Genomic DNA, 26,446 nt, shown 5'->3' with positions numbered 1-26,446 from the left:
TGAATTAAAAAAAACTGTATATTCTGTATCTTTGCTAAAAATATGTAATTCTGTATATACAGATTCTGTATCTGAAATTTGGTTAAAAATCTGTAAAATACAGAATATTATGTATATGTGGTAACCCTGCTCCCAACTTATGAGTCACATCCTGAAGCTGATTTTGGGACTCTTTCAAGCACTCTACTTCTTTTTTCAACCTTGCATTTTCTAGTTTGAGGTCTTTAAAATCAGTCACAATTCCATCAAACTTAGCAGATAACAATTTCTGTGACTTTTCGATTGTAGTAGTAATCTACTTGACTTCAGTTGAAACCGATTGCGTTTCGTTAGCAACCGAGTTAATTACCGGAATGTAATCATTTTCGGAAAAGATACCGGTACTGTTTATCTATTGAATTGTGTTAATCGTATCTTCCAGAAAAGTGTCTTTAGAGCAATTTAGATGGGTTACAATAGTCTGTCGCAGTTTCTGGGTACTCTGGAAGGGGTTGTTTTGGAAGATGTGTTTTTATCTGCCTTGTAGAACTGAACTGTAAAAAAATTGGTTCACTCACAAACGAACTCCCCACATTTTCTGGAGGTGTTTTTGTTATGGTATAATTTATACGTACGTCAAAATGCTCTCCAACTTGACGCCGCTCGCTCTGCTGAGCCTTCAGAGAACCAGCGAAGCTGAATAGACACGCGCAACACGCAACGCAACACGCGCGGACAACCGACAAATGATTCATTCGGTGGGGCTAGACAACTTTCCCGTTTTCGAATCGCTCTGACAAACGAGTCTTCGAAGCTAACAACAACGACGGCAGCCCATTAAAATCCCATCACGTGGGCCCAACCCATCATTCCGTTGTTCAGAGTACGGATCAAAACAACACCTCTCTCGGCCGTAGACAACGGATTGTCGCGATGACAAGCGGACAAGCGGGCTGCTGGAGGCTGGAAAAAAATTCAACCCTGGCAATCCACCGAATCATCCATCATAAATCAGTGGCTTTAAGAGCGCCAACGAGAAATAAATTTGCTTCGATCGAAACGGTGTGAAATAGAGAGAGATGGGTACAGCGAGGGCGAAACGAAGAAAAATCAATTTCGAGTCCCGAAGATCATTGACTTCACTCACATACACCCATTATGATCATGAAGAGGTGGCGGGCCTCAGCATAGCGATCGCAAGGTGCCCATAAATTTGTGCTGCACCCTCAGCTCAGAGAAAAAGAGACGTACTTTCGCCCGAAGGTCCGTATCGAGCCCGTAGATCTCTTAGGATTTTTTTTGACGAAGCTATAAATCACTCTCCGCGCGAGAAAAAAGTGTACGTATGCAAATCAGTGGTGTGAAATTTCGACGGTTCACACCTTGGGAAATTGAGACGTCAAAAGATTTAAAATTTGCTGGTTCAACGATGGCCGTTTCCGCTTTATGGGTAAGCCCCTGCTGCCATCAAACTAATGAAGTAAAAAAAGTTCTGAAGAGATGATATCGAAGTGCATCCATTGCCTGAACAACTATCAATCCGATTCCGTGATTCTGTACCGAATACCTAAATTTATACGCAAATGAATTTTAATAAGCACGTTTCGCCTAGCGGCAATACGCGCGTGAAACATGGTCCGAGTTTCCCGATCGACAGCAACGAAGTTTTGATTTTGTTCGAATTCCACACCGAATCGAGAAATTACCCGTATGTAATCGCACCTTCCTTTCTGTTCGCATCTCGCGAGTCTGTGAGTCCTATTTGCGAGATCCCGGTGAATCACGAGCAGGCGCGCGAGATCTCGCATGCGGGAGAGCAAGCAACAACAAAAAAAAAAACCGTCACAAGACAATCCATAAAATATTGCTACTGGTTTTGCCCCGAGCAGGTATTACACTCCGAGCCGACTAAGACGCAATATGCAGCAATTTCATGCCGGCTGCTGTCCCGGCTTCAATTCCCTTGGCACACAGCATCTTGAAGTATTTGAAATCATCATAATATTTTCTCGCACGCAGAACACGGCGGCTATCGTCAGGTCGCCGAACCTGTTGAACTCACGCGCGCACAACACGCGGGGGGGGAAAAAACGGCAAGCGATCGCACGTGTAACTCGAGCTGAACCTTCAGTCACTCACATTTGACACAACTGACAAGCGGGAGTTTGGACAGCTTGCCGAGACAAAAAGGACGATTGGGTTTCTTTGGTATGAAAAAAAAAAAATCCAACACACGAACCACACGGTTTCGATTCGTAATTATAGGGTTACCGGACAGAGCAAGGAGGGGACGACGATCTGTGTTCCCTCGATCCGGCCGATAATAACAATAATGAAAAACCAGGATCCTCTCTGCCAGAGAACGAGGCATATCAAATTCTGCTTGATAAGTCCGATGTCGCGTCGCAGCCGCACCGCCGCTCGTTAGTCAACGTCAGTTGCATCGCCCGAAAGGTCACTCAAGGTGGTGCTGCCCAAGTGGTGTGGCTTGACTCGGGAATTACCGAACGCGGTGGATGCGTCAGCAGCGTTAGAAAAATTACTTTTTATATGTTTATTTTTAGAAGACACCCTTTCGGCAGTTGGCAAGTGACCATATTGCCGATGAATGTCACTTACTTTGACGCGGATCGGATGGGATGCTGCGTGAAGTTTTGAATGATGGTAGATCGCAAACAAAGAGGAAAAAAAGGATAGAGAAGAACGTTAGTTTTTTGGGGCTGATTGTGGACGAGTCTGTGTTTATATCGGAAGGTGAAATATGGAATATGGAGCTTCAGTAGACTGTGAACTTCGTAGTTACCATTCGTGATTAACCTAAACGTCATCCTACATATGATTCTTTCTATGCAAATTCGGAATCTAGGCTTGCCAAAGTAAATAACATTATAAAATGAGTACATATAATACGATAGCTATGTATTATCAGCAGTGTCTTAAAATATCAACAAATATTCACGAGTTACGAATATTGACTAACAACAAAAAATAACAAATGAGTTCACTTTGCTCATATCGGTGATGCATGAACAAATTTGCTATAATGAATGAATGCGGCATTGAACTTTGCCTTCGAATTTTTCGTCAATTTCAACCTTCAAGCTTCGCCTTGAGCCGATACATAGTTCTTGGCTTCCAAAATAGAGTCTATAATTGTGGGTGCCAACCGATTTCCGGACTTTGTTTTGTTGGCATTGTAAAGCAAAACTATTCGCTCAACACACGCTGATGAATGATTTCAAAAAGTGCCTTATAAACGACCTTAGAATTTTTTTTTCTTAATTCGTTTATTCTTACAGGCTCAGTTACATAAGCTTTAAGGAGCCGAATTTTTAATTATATTTTTATAACTATACATAAACAATTTTCTTAAATCTAAGGTTAGTAGGTTAGGTAGAAAACCGATTACTCGCGATTTACTCATGTTTAGAAGGGTGACATATTTTTTTCAGGAAAAGGTTGGGATATAAGGATTGTAACAATGTTGATGATCACACTCAATTCCTAAATCTATTCGTATATCTATGGCGTATTTACATTTCAACTCAATCTACTGTTTATAGCAAGGGGATCTATAGATTAAGTTGAAATGTAAATATACTATAGATATACGAATAGATTTAAGAATTGAGTGTGATCCTAGCAATGGATACAAAAATTTCCCATAACCCTTTTTGACATCCAACAGCTGGGACCAAGTTATATCTGAGTCACTCAATTTTCGCCCCAAAAGATCTTCTTGAGAAACCCGCATTCATTATCCAAACCTTGTCTATTATCTGCTTCAACGAATTGAGCGAATAGGCGCATCAAATCATTAAGGTTCAATAGCTTGACAAAATTTCGAGGGTTTATCAAGATACAGGGAAACTTCGATATAACATACCCTCGATATAACGTACACATTTTCAAATTGTAAAGGAATATTTTTTTTAAAAGAGAGAAAAAGAGTATCTTTATTTTAATACTAAAACATGTTTTGTACCTGCAAGAAATCGGCCTGTTCAAACCTTTGTAGGGGTTTATATAATCTTTTTATATAATCGAGTCAAAAAAAAAATTTTTTTTAATTCGTTTTTTTGCATGTATTTTTGGTTTTTTGAATACAAGAGAGGAATTTGATTTTTGGTTCATCCCCTTACAGTCGGAAAACACCATTCTCACATGAAAAAATTTTTTTTTCCAGATTCTCTCAGGTGATAGATGATTATATTTGATGAAAAAAAAAAATCCTTCTACGTATATGTACGAATTTTAACAATGACAGAGTTATAGACGAATTTCACGCCAATTCGACTGGCCGTTGGCAGAATCATCTCAGATAGCAGTGAAACGTTGTGGGTTTAAAGACATGGGTCATTTAAGCAACTTTGCATACTTGAAATAATCGAAAAATAATTAGACAACTTTTTGGAAAAAACCAAATTTTTTTTCTTAACTTTTTACAAACATTTATAACTTAAAAACTATGATATCTACAAAATTCATGTCAAAGGATGGAATGTAGAATTGTTTAATTTTTTACGGAAGATTACCAAAAAAAAAATTTGGAAAAAATTTCGCTGAAGAAAAATTATTTTAAAAATTGAATTTCATTTTTCTCAATAATCTATTCTTTCAATTCCCAAAAATATATATATATGAATAGCCATTAAAATTTCCAAAGTTTTTCTAACAACAACTTTTTCATTTTTTATTTGAATTAAATACAACTAATCCTAATTTTGTTTAAAATCAAGATAGCGATATAGTGTATTCGACAAAGTTTTAGATCTTATTAAAATACGGACTTTTTTCCAAGACGTCAACATTCTATCTGTTATAGTTTTTGGAATATAAGTCATTTTTGTATGAAGACTCCTGAAAAAAAAAAGTTTTGCTCGTAACATTTTTTGGTGTAGATTCTGACGTTTGACATGTTCTTGACACGTTTCTATATAGAGAAAAGTTAGCAGAGCTTGTAAATTGCGATAATTTGTACATAAGAATGTTACGAATTAAACAATAATAGTATTTTTTCAAAGAAAAAAAATTGTTGGAAAAACTTTTTTCATGTAAATGTGCCCATCGTCCGATGGATGGAAAAGTTGTTGGAAATTTTGAGGGCTATTTATATATATTTTTTCGGAATTCTAGAAGCATAGGTTTCCGGGAAAAATGAATTTAAATTTTCAAAATATTTTTTTTCAATGAAATTTTTTCCCAAAAAAAATCATTGAAATTTTTTAATGAAAACCTAAGTAATTTCCTACATTTCATTCGCTGTACATCTCTTTGTAGATCTTATAGTTTTTAAATTAAGATTTTTCGAAAAAAAGTTGAAAAAACTCAAATTTAAAAAAAAAACATCAGACCTGCAAAATTTTACTCAAACAATGGTATGTAGGAAATTATTTTGGTTTTTATTAAAAATTATCGAAGTTTTTTTGGAAATAAAATTTCATTGCAAAAAAAATTTTTTTTAATTTTTAAAATAACTCTTTTTTCAGCGAAATTTTTTCCCAAAATTTTTTGGTAATATTTCGCGAAAATTTAAACAATTTCCTACATTTCATCCTTTGAAAAAAAATTTGTAGGTATCATAGTTTTTATGTTATAATTTTTGGTAAAAAATTGAGAAAAAAAATTGGCTTTTTCCAAAAAGTAGTAATTGTTTTTTCGAATATTTCTAGTATGCAAAGTTGCTTCAATGACCCATCTCTTTACACCCACAACGTTTCACTACTATCTGAGATGGTGCTGCCAACTCCTAAGATGAGTTGGCATGAAATTCCTCTATAGACCTTTTTTTTCTTGTTTCGGATCTCAAACTGGCTCTACATTAAAAAGTACGCTACAAAAGGTATTTCTGTTGCTTTCATTTGAAAGATGAGAGAATTTTGTACAGGATATATAGTAGTGAAACATCGAAATTAGTGGATTTTAATTACTGTGTGTATGTGAAGAACATAAAGCTTATAAGGTACACCGGGGCAAGTTGAAACGATTTTTTCGAAGTTCAACTTGAAAGTTGTCTCAAAAAATCACTAAACTACTAAATTCAAATCTGTTTGCCGCATATACAAGGTATGACTTTCGATCAAAAATAGAGTTCCAGGCTGGATGTTTCGAAAAATATCAATTTTTAAAATGTTTAGCTATCATATGCATTGCATCAACTTGTCACGTAGAGCGGGGTAACTTGGATCGCGGAACTATCATGAGTTTAATGTGTGGTTTCGCTTCTCGAACCACCTACAACTGATTTATGAAACCCTAAAATGAAAGAATTACATATAAATATTTGGAAAATAGGGGTTTATTACACGTGAGATGTCGTGGAGTAGTCTGATACACACAAAATGGACACTACATACTAGAAATCATATTCGAAACAATATGATCAATAATACTATTCTAGTCGCTTTGATGCCAGAGTAGAGTCACTCAAAAGGATCATGGGATCATGGTTTATGGGATCAAATAATATTCAAATATTGCGTAAAGTACTCAAAAAGGAAGGAGGGGATGCCTAGTGAAAACTTGTTTAGGAATAAATCCAACTAAATCTAAACATTTATATGCAAATGACCATTTGTTACATGTTACGTAGGGAATAGGGAGTCTAAAATGGTAAACACATTACATTATGTAATATTGAACGACCCTCAATTGCAAAATTAACAAATTTGATTTGTATCATGCCTGTGTATTCATAAATTATGTAGAACACACTGAGGAACGAAATATGAATGATTCTTACTTTTTAATTTATCATCATTCATTCATACAGCAATTACCGACAAATAACGTCTGACATCTGCAGCAATGTTTGAGAAATAGTCGATTTTAACTTCAACTTACCCCAGGTTTGAAAAAAACATGGGATGTGTTTGAATGTTCAGAGTTATACGGAAAAAAATTTTTCAGTTTAGTTTCCTAAACCACAATACTTGATTATCCTTTTTTGATTACCTGACGTGCGATTCTGGCGATATTTTTGAAAAAATCAGTGTTTCTGGACCGATTGAGTCAGCGCGCAAAAATGTTTGTTTTGATTTCACAGAACAAGGAGAAGTAAACAAAGAGGCGGATTGCGTTAAGGCATTCCAATATTCTGGTAATAGCCGTCATAAGGTGAGTTGAAAGATAACGTTTACTATATAAATTTCTATCACGTCAATCCGCCATTTTTAGTGAAAGTTATGGTTACCCCGAATTTCAACTTGCCCCGGTGTACCTTAATTTTTAATGTGTTATTATTAATTTTATCCTAAAAATTTATATTAAACTAGATTGTTTCTATCAATTAAATTGAAGCTCTCTAACCGCTCTACAATTTGTTCTTTGACACCCAACAATTCCTGGTCAAAATTCAAACAAAATCTTCAAAAATCACGATTTTTACCCCACTGTACATGTAATAGCCGCTTTTATTTCACCTTAACGTTGAAAGGTAATATTTCTTCTTGAAATAAGTCACATTTGAAATATAAAAAAAAACATTTTTTTCCAAACTGTATATAATCGAGTCCAGAATTGTATGTAATCGAATCGGATATAATCGAGTCTGTATATAATCGAATCCGACCTGTAGTTGCGTAGATCAACTGTATAAGCTAAAACTTATGCTTCTTAGCCTTCCTTAATGGAATGCTATAAGAGTTGGTGATGCTCCTCCGCATGATATAACGTTTTGAATATAGATATCATATAGATTTGCCAATAATGTTTCTTTTTCTTATCTTTACTTTCAGACATCAATCATCTTTATTCCAGGAGTTACGTGAGGTAAGAAATCTTCGAATCTGAAACATACACAATCGGTTCGTTTCAAATCCTACAAGCGTTCATAACTTTCACTGCGTTGGAAAGACACACTTTCCTTCGTCATCACACCAATCACACCAATTCGAGCCAATTTGTGTAGAAATAGAGCTCTTCACCTAAAAACCCTCCGGATTGCCATTCCCGGCAAAACTTTTCCGTTTGTTAACTTATTGTTTATTCAAAATCTCACGCATATGTTTGGCATCGTACGACCAACCCAACACAAATGGTCTTAGCACAAATCGTCAAACTTTCCAACTTGTGGAGCACCCGCTCTCCACCCCCCAAGCCGCTATAACGTAACTTGGGCAATAGTTTCTACTACGACCATCAACTCACGAATTGCCCCGGCAGGTCCCGGGGCGCTCGCGCTACGATTGCCACATTTGCGTTGCCCGCGTATGTATTTATTTATTTTAATTCCCTGATTGTTATTATTACATTTCAGTTTAATTCTACTTTTTTATTATTGTTACACAACTCCCCTCGCGCTCCTAAACGCCCCGTGTCCCCGCATAGTGCTGGAACGAGAAATAGTTTATCGAAACTTGTGCCTTTACGACTGTTTGAAGGTTTTTTCTTCGTGTTTCTGCCGCTTCACGGCGATTACGTTGTTTACAACCGTTGGCTTTGTTTACTCTCTCTCTCTCTCAGTTTGGGACCAAATGGGGGTTTCCTAACTTCACGGCACAAGAAGAGCAACAACGACAACAACGAAAAAGTGGAAGGCCATTAAACGTGAATATCAAACAAATGTTTCTTCCTCTGCTCACACTAAATCGAGACAAAAAAATGTAAACAGCATCTTCACGCTAGTAGGCACTAGAGAGGAAGTTGATGCCCTCGAGCTCTCATCCTCCTCAACCCCATGGTTCAAATTGTTAAGCCGTTGCTGCTGCTGCCGGTCGCGCACTTCGCGCCTCCGCTTCGCTTATCTCACCGCGGCGGCGCGGCGCGTTCAATGCAACAGAGCCAATTGCTTTACAATTGTTTGATGCCATTATTGCCTTTTACGACCCAGCGCAAGCTGCACCCCTTTCCCCCTTTCCCGAAAGCGAACGGAACACAACGAAACGACGACGCTCGATTAATACATTTTAATTTCTTTATGTTTTTATTATTGTTTATTAATAATATTACCGATCGTAGCCGGGACAGCCGCGGGACTGTTTTCGTCCTGTGGCGAGACCTTCTAGACCTTTTTGGATTCTGCCTGATGCTGCTGCTGTTGCTTCTTCTCCTTTTCGGCTGCTGCTTCCTGAAGTGTGTGTGTGTGTGTGCAACGGTCGGATCGGAAGAATAAAACCACCAGGGCCGAAGGAAAGTAAACACAAACAATTGTATCAATGACAGTTTACGGTTGTTTGGTTTTCTGCTGCGTTGGATTGCAAAAAAAAATAGGAATAAGGGAGTGAAGAAAACGGCAAAGCGAAAAAGTTTTCCCTTTTTTGAAGTGGTGCCCTCTTCGGATGCTGCGCTTGGAGCGAAGCAAAACGAATGAGAAAAAAAACAGGTACGCACGAGAGGACCTCCGGCAGGGGGTCCATGTTCCGCAGTAGGGCAGACATTATTATGCTCAATTTGCTCTTGATATGTTTCCTGGTCCCGGGGTCAATGCTACTGGTTTGTTTGTTTTACGGGGCTAAGGATTCGGTTAACGGAATTGAATCAGTGAGAGAGTGAGAACAATGAACCCCGGAGTTTATTCAAATTTGGGCTTCTCTGTCCTGGAATGCTATAAATCACACCAACCAGCGAAATCGCGTCACCGCCGGGCTCGTGTGAGTGTTTGTATGTGCGCTAGTAGGCTTCTGGTGGTCGTGACATTTTTGCATAAATTTATCGATTTTTGCCCTCGGTTTGGCACAAATCATCTTTTGCAGGTAGATGTGATATTTTGCGCGCTGCGACGCAAAAGCATAAATTTGCGGGTTCCAGCTGCACCGGCGGGACAACGACGACGGCGACGAGAGGAAGGATCGCGCGGTTTCATGTCGATTGTTTGCGCTAGAACAGGTTCCCTGTCGGTTTCGATCCGGTGTGTCGATGGGAACCACTCGATCGTGGGCTTTTCGCGCGAGATCCCATCGACCATAACGTGCGCCCGCTCTCAGACAGGGGAGTGGTTTATTTACATTTTTATTGGCGATTGTCGCCAACGGCCGGAGAAAGAGGTAAACACCTGCGGCGGGGAATGTTTAGTTTTTTTTTCGTGGTATTCGGAAATGGATCTTTGTTTTTTGTTTCTTGGAGATATTTGCTTTCTTATATGAACTATGTTTCGAATTTCGGAAAATGTATGAAACATTATTTTCCTCCATAAATGCTCATTTTTAAAATCACTTCGATGATAACTAACTAGTCGAAATATAACCACCAGTGAATACAATTTTGAAATTAAACCACACAAAATGCTCATTATGGGAGAAGCAAAAATAACATCCGCATACCGAATGATTGTTTTCAGCTTAACATTGATTACGTCTTTCAAGAACATATTGAGGCTGACAGACCTTTTCTTTTCGCACTAAATGGAAAAGGCGCATTTCTTTACCTAGAGGAATCTTTCCTAGGAATAGTAATTGAGAGCAAAATGGTTCGATTCCACCTTTTCAAGTTTTTTCTTCACATTACTGCACTTTACAATACTTTGAACGTCGTATTATTTATCATTTATCTGTATCGTTCATTCCGTTTTGCTATTCGGTCTCAAAGGAACGCGATTTTTTGTCAGCTTAGGTGAAAATATTGATACAGGGAAACTTCGATATAACGTACACATTTCCAAATTGTAAAGACATTTTTTTTAATATTTTTTTTTTCTGAAAAAACAATTAATTATCTGTATTGTGATGCTAAAACATGTTTTGTACCTTTGATCAATCCCGAAATGCAGCTGGTTTTGTGATTCCGGATTCTAAATGAATCAAGCTTTAATCAACAGTACGAAGGGAAATATCATGAGAAATTCTAGCTTCGTCTTCTAATTGAATTTATTCATTTACTTTACTTGAACAGCAACACAATAATGTATTATAGGCTATGTATGTTAGTTCTTTGTTATGTTTCGATATAACGTACAATTCGATACAACGTGCAATTTTGAAAGTGAAATGTACGTTATATCGAAGTTTCCCTGTAATTTATTTAGGGATTTTTTTCTTGCTGTTTTTCTGTCAGCTAAGAACCAAGCTTCACATTTCCACACTATCGGTTAGTTTTTTTTTCTGAAACGCCTGCTGCCAAGCGAGACACGTGATGCTGTTTCATAGATACTTCGGGCGAGGTCAAATGAATATAATTTGAAGTGATTTTGACGAATTTTAGCTTGATACGCACCTGAACCTGGGCTTATCATTTTCGAAACTATGTAATCAAAATGATTTTTTCACTTGTTAGTTCCACTTCGGTCTTGATCTTTTTCAACTGAATCATAAAAAGTGAAATTGGTGTATTACTGAGCTTGAGCTTTATGAGCATTATCTTGAATCCTAGAAATCCTCAGACGTTCATGAAGTCCGGCTTCTTAACGAATTCTGAATGTATTAATTAGGAAAAATCGAAAGAAATAAATGACGTTTTTATATCATAGTTATTTGTAAAAATAATTGATGAAAATGAAATTCAAAATCTGTTGTTACAAGTCGGACTCCATTATATACCGATTCGGTTATATATGATTCGATTATATAAAGTTTTGGACTCGATTTTATGCATATATATATATATATATATATATATATATATATATATATATATATATATATATATATATATATATATATATATATATATATATATATATATATATATTCAATTTACCAAAATATGAGCAATGCTCAAATCCTCAGAAGGCTTTCTGATAGTCAATTCCCTTGAGATTCTTATTGCAATTGTCACTTCCACGTTCACTCTCAATTTGTCTACATGTCAATCCATACATCAGTATAATCATGCTGATTGATACAAGAGGAAGACTGAATAAACTTGATCGTTGGCGATTATTAATTTTCACAGCTTCTGGACTGTTTTTTATTGGATTTTGAACAAATGTACAGATGAACAGGTCAACGACGGTTTCTTTCACTATGTGGTGCTAGTAGGCATACAATATGCTGCAGCTATTTTTAGAGATTCTGATTATCAAGACGGAAATATCTTTTGAGAATTTTGCAGTAGTGTGGATCTGTTTGATTTGTGTCCTCCGTAGACTCTCGAAATCTTAATTCTACCATGAAATCATCAGACAATCCGCTCAAACTTTCTTGGTGAATTGAATAATCAAAAACTCGATCTACAGCCTGGCTTATCATAACTACAGAATAGTCAGTAATTCTATAGAATTTTCAGAGCTTCTTAAAATCAAGAATCTGTAGTTGCAGATTACATATTTTTGTGGTTTTACACAGATTTCAGAGATTTTTGTTTTTAAATAATGTTGACTGACTCATTCAAAAGGTGTGTAAATCATGATGAGTTGATCCTTTGTCATTTTCATCGCGGTACTCAAATAATACTAAGGAAGTACTAAAAAGTGAAAACAATTTTTTTAGGGAAAAGTTACACATATTGGATCTCGGAATAATTTTACATCATTTTATAGTGAATATTTGTTTTTTTTTTCTTTATTATAGTGACTTTCAACACATTTCGGCTGGTTCGTCACTTTTACTTCCATTTTTGGAAGAATGTTGGGAGTGAGAATTAAACTCGTGATCTCTGCGTGAGAGGTATGGATGTTACCACTACGCCAGATCGCCTCCACTATAGTGAATATATTCACTACTTCTTAACATTTAATCGATTTTTTGTGGATTTTTCTGATGACCTTTTAAGGTACTTCTAGTCGAAATTAAACAGTTTCGAAACAGACTTAGCTTATATTCGTCTCAAGCCAAAAGCATCCGAAAAATTGTAGAACATGAACCAGCAGATCTGTCAAAATTTTCAGCAGCTCCTCTAACAACGGTTATTTCCAAAAAAAAATCCTCCATTACGTCAACTTGCTCATCTATTGTTGACGCGCTGGGTGTCCAGAGCTAGGTTCGTCATTGACATTTTCTCGACCTTTTTAAAAAAAACTTGTTCCATTTTCAGTAACATTCCCCCTTGTCAACACGCAAAATAAATTTTTAGCACATGTGTTGGCATCCCGATTTATTACATAAAATGAGCTTAAAAATAACATAAAATGTGGTATAGCATTTCTATTATATATATGCGATAACAATATAAGAACAATAAGAGCGAGCGAAACAAGAGACACATTGCAAATAAGCACGCATTAAAGCCTTTCGCATACAAGGTCCTGACCGAAAAGGGTATAGATTCACGTTGATGCTCCCCTTTTTACTCTTAGAAAAGACTTTCCAACTTCATTTTATAATGAGGTGTAATATTATCATGCATTTATGCAACATCACCAGTGGCTGTATGGATAACGTGGTCGTGTAAAATAACCTTGCATTCCGGCCGGCCTTGGTTCGATCCCGGTTGATATCGTTTGGATTTTTTCTGGCTATAATCCCAAGCTGACGTTCAGTCTGGTCATTTTAAAGCTTTTGAAAAATGTGCTTTTATTTGTTCATTTCACCCTTCAGCACATTTTTTTTTGCTGAAGCTGAATTTTTTTCTGCCAACGCTAGTTTGGGAGAACATTCCATATTTTTCAAAAATATTTCAAAGGTTTATTGATGATTTTGTTTTTGTTTTTTATATGACTAGTTAATGAGTCTTCATGTATAATTTCGTGTAGAATTTCTGTTTGTGCTATTTTCGCCATGAAACCACAATTTTGTACTGTTTCAAAACTTGTAAATCAGAATTTCAGTCTTGTTTTTATGTTTTTTTGTAAATGTTTGATCCATGTATTTTATCCTTGATTTTTTTGGAGTCCATTAAATCTCAAAAAAAAAAAAAAACTTTTGAAGACTACTTTTCGATCAGACTTCAACGATTTGTATATTTGAATATTTTTGAAAGAATTCTCGACTAAAATTTAAAAAAAACATGCCATTTGAAAATGGGGAATAAGTTAAGGTAAATTATGAATTTTATTTGTAGCTTCCGAGCTTATAAAGGATGTTTAAACAGAATTGTAAGGGGTTGTATATAGTACACGGCCCCATTTTCAACGTAGGACTACGCAATTATGTTATGCAGTCCACTTGTTTACCACTATTTATTATTTTAGAATGCATCGAAATTTTTGAAACAATTTTTTTTCTCGTACTACTGGTTAACTGTTAGGGAATAATATGGATATTGCTACCAGACTGTAGATTTACGTATTAGATATATAATATATTATTATGTTACATTTACAATTGAACAACGCTGTCAACCCGCACCAGAATTTGTCATTCCCACTCAGATATCGATCACAAGCTATAAACACTTTGCTCCTATATTCCGCTTGAAGTGGAATCGAACCCCACAACATGCAACAATAAGGTTTTCCTACTGGTATTTGAAAACATACCCAAGCTTCTATGTTTAAAAAGTACGTTTTAGGGAAACATATTCCGGTGTGCACAACAAGCGAGTACAAAAGTGCTGAACACCAAAAAATACCCCCGACTTGCATGTATTTGCAAAGCGGATTCCCCCAGGCACATTAATTTTGAAGTCCGTATTAGGGAAACACAGCTCGGAGGTAACAAAAACACCCCCGACTTGCATGTTTTGACAAAGCGGATCAATGTTGCCACATTGAAATCTGTATTTCCAAGCTGAAAAATCTTTTTTATCTGTAGAGAAAATAGGAAATCTGTATTGGAATCTGTATTGCGGATTTTGCACCTAATATGACTTTTTCGTTAGATTTAAGTACGAAGTAATAATTGTATACTTGTAGTAAAGTGTATATATTCTGCTTATCCATATTGTTAAGCTCGTGATCACTGGTATAGTTTGCCAGTAGTTTTCTGGATAAGATCATTTTCAGGCCTATGCTTAAAGTTTACTGTGCAATTCTTTCTTGCACAGAGGTTTAATTTGATCAAAAATGTGTAATATCTTAGATTGAGAGTTTTAGATACATAGAACATTATGCCAAATAAAAAATTTAAAAACATTTTAAAATGTATTTTTAGGGAAAACCGACACAAAGAGTTCATTCTATTTAGTTTAGCGTTATAAACATTCATTTAATCCTTACTTTTCTCGTGGTGTTTATACATTGTCTTGCAGTATTTAGCCTTGATGTCGTTTAACAACTGCACTGAGGCACTTCTCCTCGGATTTAAACTAATAATATCGATTTGATAATTGCGTTTACAGTTTCTGTAGCGAGACGATTTGAAACTTTTGTTTTGTGCGTATTATATTGCGAAAAAATACGATTTCGACACATTCGACAGTAACAAAAATAGTTCAGTTCAGTACTGTTCGTATTGTCTGATTGAGCTGTGAATTGTTGATCAAATATTTAAAAACAGGAAGTGGGTTATATCTATGGTATAACCGCAAGGGTGACGTAGGACTATCGTTGATTTAGAGATCATTTGTATGAAGTTGAATCTGAATTCATTCTGAATGAATGAATATTTGGAGAACTTCGAAAACGAGAGCGTTACGTTGGAGGCACAAGGTTTTATGCATCCAATATTGGATACGGAAATATCCTACTGATAGGGAAGAATAATCTTCAGAAGCTATCCTGTTGATTGCGATTGATTGAAAAATCACAAAACCTAATGTATTTGGTCACAGTGTTACATGGATAGAAAACATTAAAATAAACTCTTTCATATGAATGTAATTTTAAATTCCCAGAGGAACTGGCAGATTATTTTCAGTAACGATTAGATATTTCCACATTGTCCTCGATACTGGAAGCCCACCAGTGGTAAATGCTAACTCGATAACCATCTGTTAATAGCACTTGATTGAAACATATTTGGTCACAGTGTTACATGGATAGAAAACATTCAAATAAACTCATGAATGTATTTTTAAATTCCTAGAGGAACTGGCAGATTATTTTCCGGATCTTTCTCGATCCAAACGGAAAGAATTCCGTGCGTGTATGTGTGTGTGTGTGTAGTGGTTGCTTCGAGATCTTCCCGGGGAACCGTTTGTAGCATCACTCTCCTCCTGATGGATTCCCTTCTGGCCTGAGGTGCACAAACAGGCTCTTGGTGACACCGTTCATCCGCGCTTTCATGATAAATGAAGAGCTTCACCACAACAGCGACAACATGCTCCAATCGCTGTTCAATTAGAACTGAGTGGATTTCCGAGCGGCGCTCGCTTATATACCGATTGGTGATTTCAATAGCCTATTTTGAAAGCAAATTTAAGACTATTGAAACAAGTTTTTGGATCAGAAAGTAACAAGTATAGAACGCGTAGACATTTTATCTTTCGAATGAAGTGTTTATCATACCATTTCGTTCAGTTGTTTAGGAGCTATTAACACTCAAAATCTCGGTCTTCGGCGTAACGCTTTCGTTTTCGAAACTTTGATTTTACACCCCGGTATAGAAATGAAAGACGTAGTCCTACGTCAAAATTAGTTCATCTTTTTACAAGTGCTTTATAAAATCTGCATGGATATCCAACAATCTGTAATTTGTGTATACAGATTCTTGGTCAAAAAACATTCTGAAAATCTGTATCATTACAGAAAAATCTGTATATGTAGTAACACTGAAGCGGATTTCCTCAGGCACATTGATTTTGAAATCCGTGTTAGGGAAACACAGCTCGGTGGGAACAAAAATACCCCCAACTTGCATGTATATTTGCAGAGCGGATTTCCACAGGTATATCGATTTTGAAATCTGTGTTGGGGAAACTGTAAATCGGACCAATCAAAACAGTTAGGTCGTTAGGGTTCGACATTTTACAGTTATTCAATTGTTCATCTCATGAAAAATAACATTTTATTAATTTTAATAGACACGTAGAAATATTTCCTATCAATTGATGCAAACATCTGTTAGCTCGCAAATCGGCCGAACAAATGTATGGGAAAAAGGGAATTCCTCCAGTTTTCAATAATTTAAACCGTTTAGAGATTAGCGAATTGTAATATACAGCATATCAAACAAATCTTAGAGAATTTCCGATTCGATTGGTATGTAAATCATGAGAATTCGTTTACAGTGAAAAAAGTTATTAACGTCAACTTTATTTCATAAAAACGTGACCTGTTTTCTGATTTGGCACTCTTCCTGAAAGACGTAGTTCTACGTCAAAAAAACTAAATGATAGGGAATGGATCGTTTTCGGGGTACTATAGCGTGGAATTGCTCTATGATTCATATTCTCAGTACCCCATTGTCGATTAATCTAATATAAGATAAAGGAATATAAGACGAGGAATTATTATTACTATTGTTGAAAAAAAAGAATTTTTAACTTCATGCCATTTTTTCTATGTTATTTTGTTGTGGCCACAATGATGGGGGTTTGTGTTCATTGAAAAAAATATTTTTTTTTCGAATGATGATATTCTGAACCTGCAATTCTCTTCCTTCCATTTTTCTACCATTGTACGAGAAATATTTTGAACAAACTCGCATAGAAATTTTTTTCTCTGAGTTGAAAATGTTTATTTCAAACGAGTTTGTCCATATTTGAAATGTTATTTTGGAATTTCCACTCTTTTTATGCAGTTTAGCTTAATCAATGATATCAGAGTAGATTTTTTTTCCTCAAAAAAAAACAGTTCCTCCTAACCATAACCAACTCATTTGACAGCCGCAACCATAACCACACCAACCACAACATTTGATCCAAAGACGACCCGCACACCCCTCATGCAAGTGAATTCCTTCAAACTTACCACACATCAATCAGGCTCTTTTCACTGTCAGTCGCTTACGTTGACAGCTGAGAAGCCCCAAACAGCAATAACTCCTACTATTACACCACCATCAGTTTTCGATGATGATCTCTCGGAAATCCCGGAGTTTTCCCACAAAATATCTCTCTTTCGCTTGAACGGCGGAACACGCAACAGTGCGTGGTATCGATTTCAGTGCATACGCAGCTGTGTGCCGTGAAAGGGTGACTTCCTCTCCGCCGGTGAAAGGTGACACCATTTGCCGGAGATGTTCCCCGCCGATTGTATTGTCAATTCTGTTAACCTCCATCTCATTCGTACTCTGGGTTCAGAACGGCTGGAGAGATACACAGGAGGAAGAGAAAGATCTTTACTTTCTTTTCTCGACGCATTGATCAGCGTTATTTTTTTCCTCGGTTGTATTCCGATGGATCATTTACCTGCTGTTGGAGGAAGAGAAAAAAAAACATCCAAATCAACCAAAAAAAAAACCTGCTCAATATATATTTTTATTACCTTAATCCCATCTCATTAGGTTCTTTTTCCGTGCGTTTTGTTTTGTGGGTCTCCGAGTGTATATTTTTTACTCGCCGTGATTGCTCTCACTGATATATATACCCACAACCGACCGGCTTGAGACCCACCGGATGGGCCGCTTTTCGGGAAAATTTACGACCAATTTCCAAACTATAAACTATTTAAATTTACTTCACCGGACTAGTGAGATGGAGATTGGTAATCGGTTCACCACCGATGGGATCGCATTATTAAATTTCAATAACACGAAAAAAAAAACTAAACCTGCTGGAACTTTTTCCGATATCCCGGGTCTAGGTCGGGGTGATTAGTGTTAGTGGCTCTGGAGCGCGTCCGACCCAAGGAAACTGATAATCTCGGGGCCATATTTTATACAGTTTTCAAAAAGCGGCCACATTTCGTGATACAACAGAGTCCGGGGATCGGGTGTCCCATCCATCCCACGGCCACAGCGGGGTAAAAAATATATCGACTGAGACTAATTTGAATTCAGCCCGGTTGTGTGTATCTCACACACAAATTACTGGCACGATCAATTTTGAACAAATTTTAATAATAAAAGAATTTTGGTTTCTTTCTATCGGCATAGCCAACACGCAACCTTTTTTCTGGTGAGTTTTTTTTTCTGTTCCTCGGCCTTCGTGATCTGCTGAGCGGTCTCACGCCCGCCTCCCTCGTCGTCACACATTCTTTCTAGTCTATTTGGGAGTAAGTGAGGTTAGCTTCGGCATAGAAAGTTCTGACTGCTTTTTTTCTTGCTTCGTCGTCGTCGTCGTCGCTAGTCGTTGCTAGTCGAGATAACGATACCACCATAAATTATGGTATAACGTTATTTCATGTTATACCTGAAAAGGCTTCCCCCAACCTTTCTCGCGTCTTTAAAGGCTAGCACACTGACCAGTGGTGTAAAATGAATGATGGTGCGTGCTTGAGGCACGACGAGTGGAGAGTTGAGCCTGGGTGCCGAAATGTTCTCTTGAAACGCGATATTTTCGTATGTCCTCTCTTTGAGTGTGGTTGACAAATCACTCGACGACCCCTGTAAAAATCACAAATTTTCCTCTGCTTTCAGCTGGATAGTGCGGATTTTTATTTGCCCACCAGATTACAGCCCCTTCACGGTGTGATGATATTTGAGCAAGTTCTGTTGCCTAATCGTGAGGATAATCCACACAGAATTGCTGACCTGTGGCCTAGTTTCCTGGTTTCCTACTTTTGGGTTGTTTGACTAAAGTCTTACGAACGACAAGTATGTGTCATTCAACTCTTACCCTACATGATATGCGGATTTGGTTCAGCGGATAAAATCGATATCAGATGTGAAATTCTGGTAGCGAGTATTTAAAGACTTTAAACCATCAGCATCGTGGGGCAGAGCGTAGATCAGCGGCATTCAGCCTTTGTTTCATAGGTTCTACAAACACGTGTTAATCATGGTGTCACGAGTCGCAAAAAAAAACAAATCAGACACAACCGCATTATGAACGAGTACGAAGTTATAACCGACGAGAAACAAACATAGAAGTTCAAGAATGAAACTCTTTAATACAAGCATTTGGCAGCACAGACAAGGGCCGACGAACGAATGGTTTCACCGAGTGAAGGGCGCGAACGGTTCGTGAAGCGATGAGCAGATTTTCAAATTAACTCTCAGAATTAACATGTACTGTTAATTGCTCGCTGTCTAGAGCGACACTGAAACACTGTAAATCCAAGTAGTTCTACAGTATCTCCCAGAAAAATTACATTCCCGAAGCTTCAAACGCTCCAAAAAACACACAGAACGGCAACAGAAAACTCGAACCAAAGTGTGGTGGGGTGACGGTGTTGACAGCAACTGCTGATGAACAAATTTTTACCAATTTTCCACCGAAAAACGCAGCTCTCATCGCTAAAACATACCTTCTTCACAGCCGGCTTAAAATCCGCTGCATCCTTCTAGCGACCAGATGGTACGGGCAGCATTCCAAATGGTCTTTCTCAAGGCCGATTGTTTAGTTTAGTTTTCCAAACGAGACTTTTTCTAATAGCTAGAGGCGAATAAACTGAGAAGGTTTGAGAGTCTGAGAAAACCTCCATAATTAAAATCATTATTGTAAAAATCAATTCGCCTTTGATTACGTCAGATATCATTAAAATTTAAAAAAATACTCATTAGTCGCAAGTCGCAGGCCTTGAGAAAGACCAATGGGTTTGTGGAGATTTGTCGAAGCGGTTGAAGATGAATGACTGATGGTCAACCGCTGACCAATCTTGATTTCGATGTTTGTAGATTTTTGTGATTCCAATATGTTTACTTTCGAAGCAGTTTTTGAGCTACGGAAAAAAAGTTTTTGAGCCACTAAGTATCAAACATCATCTATACAACTTTTATCTTCCTGAAGTGATTATTATACCACTTCGTTCAGCCGGCAATGATATCCCCGCACGTAAAGCTCTCGTTTTCAAAAGTTTAAGCTTACACCCCAGTACAGAGGCAGAAATGATGTGGTGGAAAAATGCAGAAGCACTCTCCACCGAACGACATGAAAATCGACAGTGAAGACACCGAAAAAAATTGCACCACTGTGTGTGTGATATCTATCTTTCGTTCTTCCTTTGTATCGAGCAAAACTGCTGTCTGACATCAGCATTGAGAAAGACAGTTGTCTGCTAGCTGGAGCGAGATTGTGACTTGAATAATGATAATTATGGTTTGAATTATAGAGGCTTGAAGATTTATCAGTTCATTCACTTCTGACCTTGAAAAAGGAACACTAATCTAATCGCTCGGCCTTGAGAGAGTCTACTCTGTTGCCGTCTGGTAGCTAGGTGGATGACTGACGAATCGTGAATCACTTGTTTATACGAAATAAATTGAAAACGGGTGGAGCTCTCTACCCTAATTGTCTGTAGAAATTGATATTTCTATTTCATAAAAAGGTGCCCTGTTTTCTGATTTGGCATCATTCATTCATGAAATGTTTACGTCAAAAAATTCAGTAATGGTTTTCGTCATTGTCACACATATAAAACAGTTTAAAATAGAATTACACAAGGTGGACCAACCAGAAGAGCAGCTGGGCCACATGCGGCCGGCGGATAGATGATTATAGATAAAAAATAATAAAACTCACAACTAGCGCTACGAAATTATCATCAACAAGATCAAGATCAAGATCATCTTGCTTAAATGCTTGAAACTTAAACACAAAAATTAAATACAGATACAAATTAAATACAAATTAATACAGATTTTTCGGATAAAGCAAGTTGAAACGATTTTTTAGACCCAAGAACCTTGGATGAAGGATTAATACGATGTGAAAATTGATGATTGAATTGCTTATACAGCTATTCCATGCCAAACCAATACAGTAAAACCGCATTTCAGTGCGAAAAAAGTCCATTTGCGTCTCAATTATCCTCTTCTGAAATCATTCCCCTCCTCCCACCACATGCTCTAAGTTTTTCTAAGTTTTTGCATGACATGATATCTAACAGCATCACGCTTCGGCATGCAACTAAAAGCACAAAACAGCCACGAGCAACCGAAAAGGTAAAGTGTCCCATCGCAAAGCAGTGAAACAAAAGGAAATTGAACGGTGAACGCCGTGACTTTGAGTTATTTTCTTGGGAGAAACTTTTTTTATGCGGTCCCTATCTACCGCACAAAAAAAAATTTTTTTCAAAATGTGTACCGAACACGATTTTTTAAAGCTACTGGTGAAGTTTTGCACGATTTTTTTAATGCGATATTTCTTATGTGGTTCCTATCCCCCGCACAAAAAAAGGTTTGCCTGTATAGTGGTTCTCAGATTATCGTGAAAAGTGCTAGTTTTGTTCCTTTTCGCAATATATTAGACCCGTGTTTTTTTTTATTTTTTCATTAGCCATTTCCATTTTAGAGTGATGCGAAAAATCAATTTTTTCTCGTTTTTTTTTAAATTCTTTTTGTCTTTTTTTTTAATTCATGACTTTTGAACTATTGGGCCGATTCAGATGATATGAAACATATAAAATTGAATCCAATGTATTCTTTTTTTTAAATATCACACTTGAGAAAAATTGAACGAAGACTGAAAACAAGTTGAATTGGAAAAATAACTACCCAAAAACGATAAAAATCACTTCATTGATTTTTGTATCATGTAAAAAAAAATCAGCTCATAAAAATTCAAAAAATAAAAGGTGTGATATGTTTCAAGAGACTGCAGTTTCATATGTCGATCATTTGAATCGGTTCAATAGTTAAAAAGTTTTGATTTTTTTGAAAAGAAAGGGGGGAAAAGATTGAAAAATGTAGTATTTTCTAATACTAGACTTGACTCATTGTCTTCAATTTGATATATCGATCATCTGAATCAAAAGTTATGTTTTTTTAAAGCCTTAAAGGACAAAATTAATCCTTATTTTTTTACAAAAATGTCTAACTTAAAAATTATATTACAAATATTTTATTTTGTTGTATCTTTTAAGAAAATATTTGTTTTGAAAACAAAACATAAAAATCATTTTTTCTCAAAACCATATTTCTTTTAATTCTCAAAAAAAGTTAATAGCCTATAAGATTACCAACAAGTCATCCATGCATCGGAAGATGGGCACTTCTACAGGAAAACAAGTTTTTCCAACAACAACTTTTTCATGATTTCTTTGAAAAAAATACAACTAATCCTAATTTTGTTTTAAGTCAAGATAGAGATATAGTGTATTTGAAAAATCTTAGATCTTATTGAAATGTGAACTTTTGTTCAAGGCGTAAATTTTCTATCTTTTACAGTTTCTGGAATATATGGTATTTTTGTATGAAGACTCCTGGAGAAATAATGTTTCACTCGTAACATTTTGTTTGTAAATTCTTGCGTTTGGCATGTTATTGGCATGTAATTCAATAGAAATAAATATTATACACTCAAAATTTTTACGAGTAGAACATTAATATTAATATTTCCCAAAGAAAACATGAAATAGTTGTTGTTGGAAAAACCCCTTCTGTGTAACAGTGCAATTCTCCCGATGCAAGGGATACTTGTTGATAATTCTATGGACTATTCAAATATTATTTGTTCAGAATTTTAGAAAAATCAATATCAATTTTCAAACTAATTTTTCTAAAATTTGTTTGATATATTTTAATGAAAGCTTAAACAGTTTCCTATACAGCGCGGAAAATTTTTTTTTGTTATTTGTTTTTTTTATTATGAAAATAAATAAAAATAAAAATTTTAATTTTTGATTCATCCACTTAAAGTCATAAAATACCTTTCCATATAATAGAGGCGAATGAACTGCAAAGTTGAAAGCCTCTCTAAAACAAAGAATTGAATCGAATTCTCATATAAAAAATTCTTATCAATTCAGGAGGTAATGGAGGATCATATTTGATGATAAAAATCCTTCTACGCATATGTTCGAATTCCAACAATGCCAGAGTTATTGAACTCATTCTCTGTTTCGGGCCCTGTTTGCCTTAAACTGGCTCTAATTCAAAAATTACGCTATGTAGGACAATGCAATTGCTTCCATTTGAAAGATAAGAATATTTTATTCAGGATACTGTTGTGAAACTTCCAAATTATTGGATTTAAACAACATTTAACCTCCAAATTTTTTGTTTTCTAAGGTTAAAATACATAATAAACATGAATATTTCTATCAACCAAATTGAAGCTCCCTAACCGCTCTACAATTTGTTTTATGACACCCAACTTCTATCATTTTTAATGTCGCTGCAATATCATTTTCTACAATTCCTGGCGAATCTTCAACTCAAATCTACCAAAATTACGATTTTCGATTGTCTGTACTCGTAATAGCCAATTAACTTTCATTTTAACGTTGACCTATTTCATTTTCTATAGAAATAAGTCATGTTCAAATTATAAAACAATATTTGTTTTACGAATTGTATATTAGGCTGTCAAAAAAGTCCTGCGGTATTTTTTTTGAATTTTCATTTGTTCATAAAATTAGTTACAATCATCTGTTTTAAGTCAAATATGCGCCGTTTTATTCGATGACTTGTTCCCGACGAGATGCCAACCTCATAATACCCCTGTTATAGAAGCTCGCTTCCTTATTGGCAAAAAACTCGGATAGCCAATTTTCACAGGCCTCTTTTGTGGCTAACTTCTGACTACCTAGCTCGTTCGCCATGGACAAAAACAGGTGGTAGTCACTTGGTGCAAGGTCCGGACTATACGGCGGATGCAAAAGAACCTCCCATCCGAGCTCCCGGAGCTTCTGGCGCGTCACCAAAGAAGTGTGTGGCCTGGCGTTGTCCTGATGAAAGACAATGCGGCCTCTGTTTATCAAAGATGGCCTCTTCTTCATGAGTGCTACCTTCAAGCGGTACAGTTGTTGGCAGTACAGGTCCGAATTGAGCGTTTGGCCATACGGAAGAAGCTCATAATAGATTATTCCTTGACAATCCCACCAAACACACAGCAGAACCTTCCTGGCCGTTAATGAGGGCTTGGCCACCGTCTGAGCCGCTTCAGCGGGCTTCGACCACGACCGTTTGCGCTTCACGTTGTCGTAAGTGACCCACTTTTCATCGCCAATCACCATCCGCTTCAGAAACGGGTCGATTTTGTTGCGATTCAGCAGCGATTCACATGCGTCGATACGGTCAAAGATGTTTTTTTGCGTCAACGTGTGTGGCACCCATACATCGAGCTTCTTTGTGAATCCAAGCTTCTTCAAATGGTTAATAACGGTTTGATGACTTATCCCCAGCTCTTGGCCGATGCTACGGCTACTACTATGCCGGTCTTTCTCGGCTAATTCAGCGATTTTGTCGCAATTTTCGACGACAGGCCTTCCGGAGCGTGGCGCATCTTCGACGACCTCTACACCAGAACCATCGTTGTGCGGTGGAAATGGAAACTGTATCGGGTCCATAAACTGCACAAATTTTATTGGCAGCTTGAGATGCATTTTTGCCTTTGTCATAGAAGTACTGTAAAATATGTCGGATTTTCTCTTTATTTTGCTCCACATTTGCGACACTATAACTCACGAACGACTTAACCAAACAAAACACTGTCAAGGACTATATTATAGCGCGCAAAAATACCTTTCCAACAAGCTATAGTATGACTCGATACAATGAATACAACTAGAACTACCTCGCGGAAATACCGCAGGACTTTTTTGACAGCCTAATATAATCGAATCATATATAATTCAGTCTGTATATAATCGAGTCCGACCTGTATTTCAATTTCTGAAGTTGTTGTGAAAAAAAAAACATTTTCGCTGTAAAAGTGCCCATCTTCCGATGTATGGATGACTTGTTGGTAATTGTATGGGCTATTGTACCCACAACCAGAGATGCCAACCTTCCTGATTATTCAGGACTTCCCAGACTTTTCAACTCATTTCCTGACATCCTTATAAACATTCAATTCTACCTGATTTCTTCTGAAATGATCCTGATTTTTCCAGATTTTTAGAATAAAATGATCCGTAATAAATATACAAAGATTTCCTGATTGAAAATGAAAATTGTCATAATAGCCTACTTAAAAAAATCTCTCCGGTCGCCTATTTTTAATCTTTCTTTCGTTTGTTAACCCCTTCCCGTATTATTTAATATGTCACATATCAAGTGATTTCACTAGCCTGCCGAGAGTTCTAGCGCCCTATGTTATTCAAGTAGCCACGAGTGAGACTCGATGTTGTACGGGAAAGGGTTAACTATCTATTCCGAAGCGATTTGCTTTATCGAAGATACACTGTCAACATTTATTGAAGCTTGAGGTTGCCGTGAAATAAAGATACTGGTACCAGATAAGCACGCCCGAAGGCGGTTCCAAATCGTGATATTTTGAATAGAAATATTTACTTTATGTTTTTGAATGCTTAAAGCATAAGGCCCAACCCTTACTTAACCTCTTCTTTCACAAACTTCATGTCCCACCAGCTATTGCACCTTAAGATTATCACAGGTTCACGTCCTTACGAAATTCTCTGAATCATACGAACTTCGATTCTATGGACAGCATCGAAAATATCGCTTTTTATACATATAAAACCGTTTTCGACTAGAGAGCAAACATATTTTGGGAGGATAGAATTTCTAAGTTGTGTGACAGATAGCGAATGATCGGAGAAAAACTGCGCATATAAATCTGAATAAATCGATGTCTACCTACAGAAATTATGCTTGTGTGTTCCCAAAAATCGATACGAACTTTCGAAACAGCCCAATACAAGCTATCCTGATTTCTTCCGGATTTTTATTTTCATTTTGAAAATTTTTGAAAATAAAAGTTGGCAACCCTGCCCACAACGTTTCACAGCAACCTGAGGTGGTCCTATACCGCACCATACTATATGTCA

At 36.7% G+C, this 26,446-nt stretch overlaps 1 long non-coding RNA gene across 1 annotated transcript in view; it reads left to right on the top strand.

Annotated features, from left to right (window-relative positions):
• LOC129770533 (uncharacterized) overlaps positions 1 to 26,446 on the top strand; it is a 127,648-nt gene that overhangs the window by 89,846 nt on the left and 11,356 nt on the right. The window contains exon 4 of the long non-coding RNA XR_008742135.1: positions 7,716 to 7,749. This is a non-coding gene — a long non-coding RNA (uncharacterized LOC129770533). The remainder of the gene's footprint in view (positions 1 to 7,715; positions 7,750 to 26,446) is intronic.

Source organism: Toxorhynchites rutilus, chromosome 2, assembly GCF_029784135.1.
Source record: "Toxorhynchites rutilus septentrionalis strain SRP chromosome 2, ASM2978413v1, whole genome shotgun sequence".
In the NCBI taxonomy this organism is placed as follows: Eukaryota; Metazoa; Arthropoda; class Insecta; order Diptera; family Culicidae; genus Toxorhynchites; species Toxorhynchites rutilus.
Note: the sequence above shows the minus strand (reverse complement) of the source record. Positions and strands in the feature narration are given on the sequence as shown.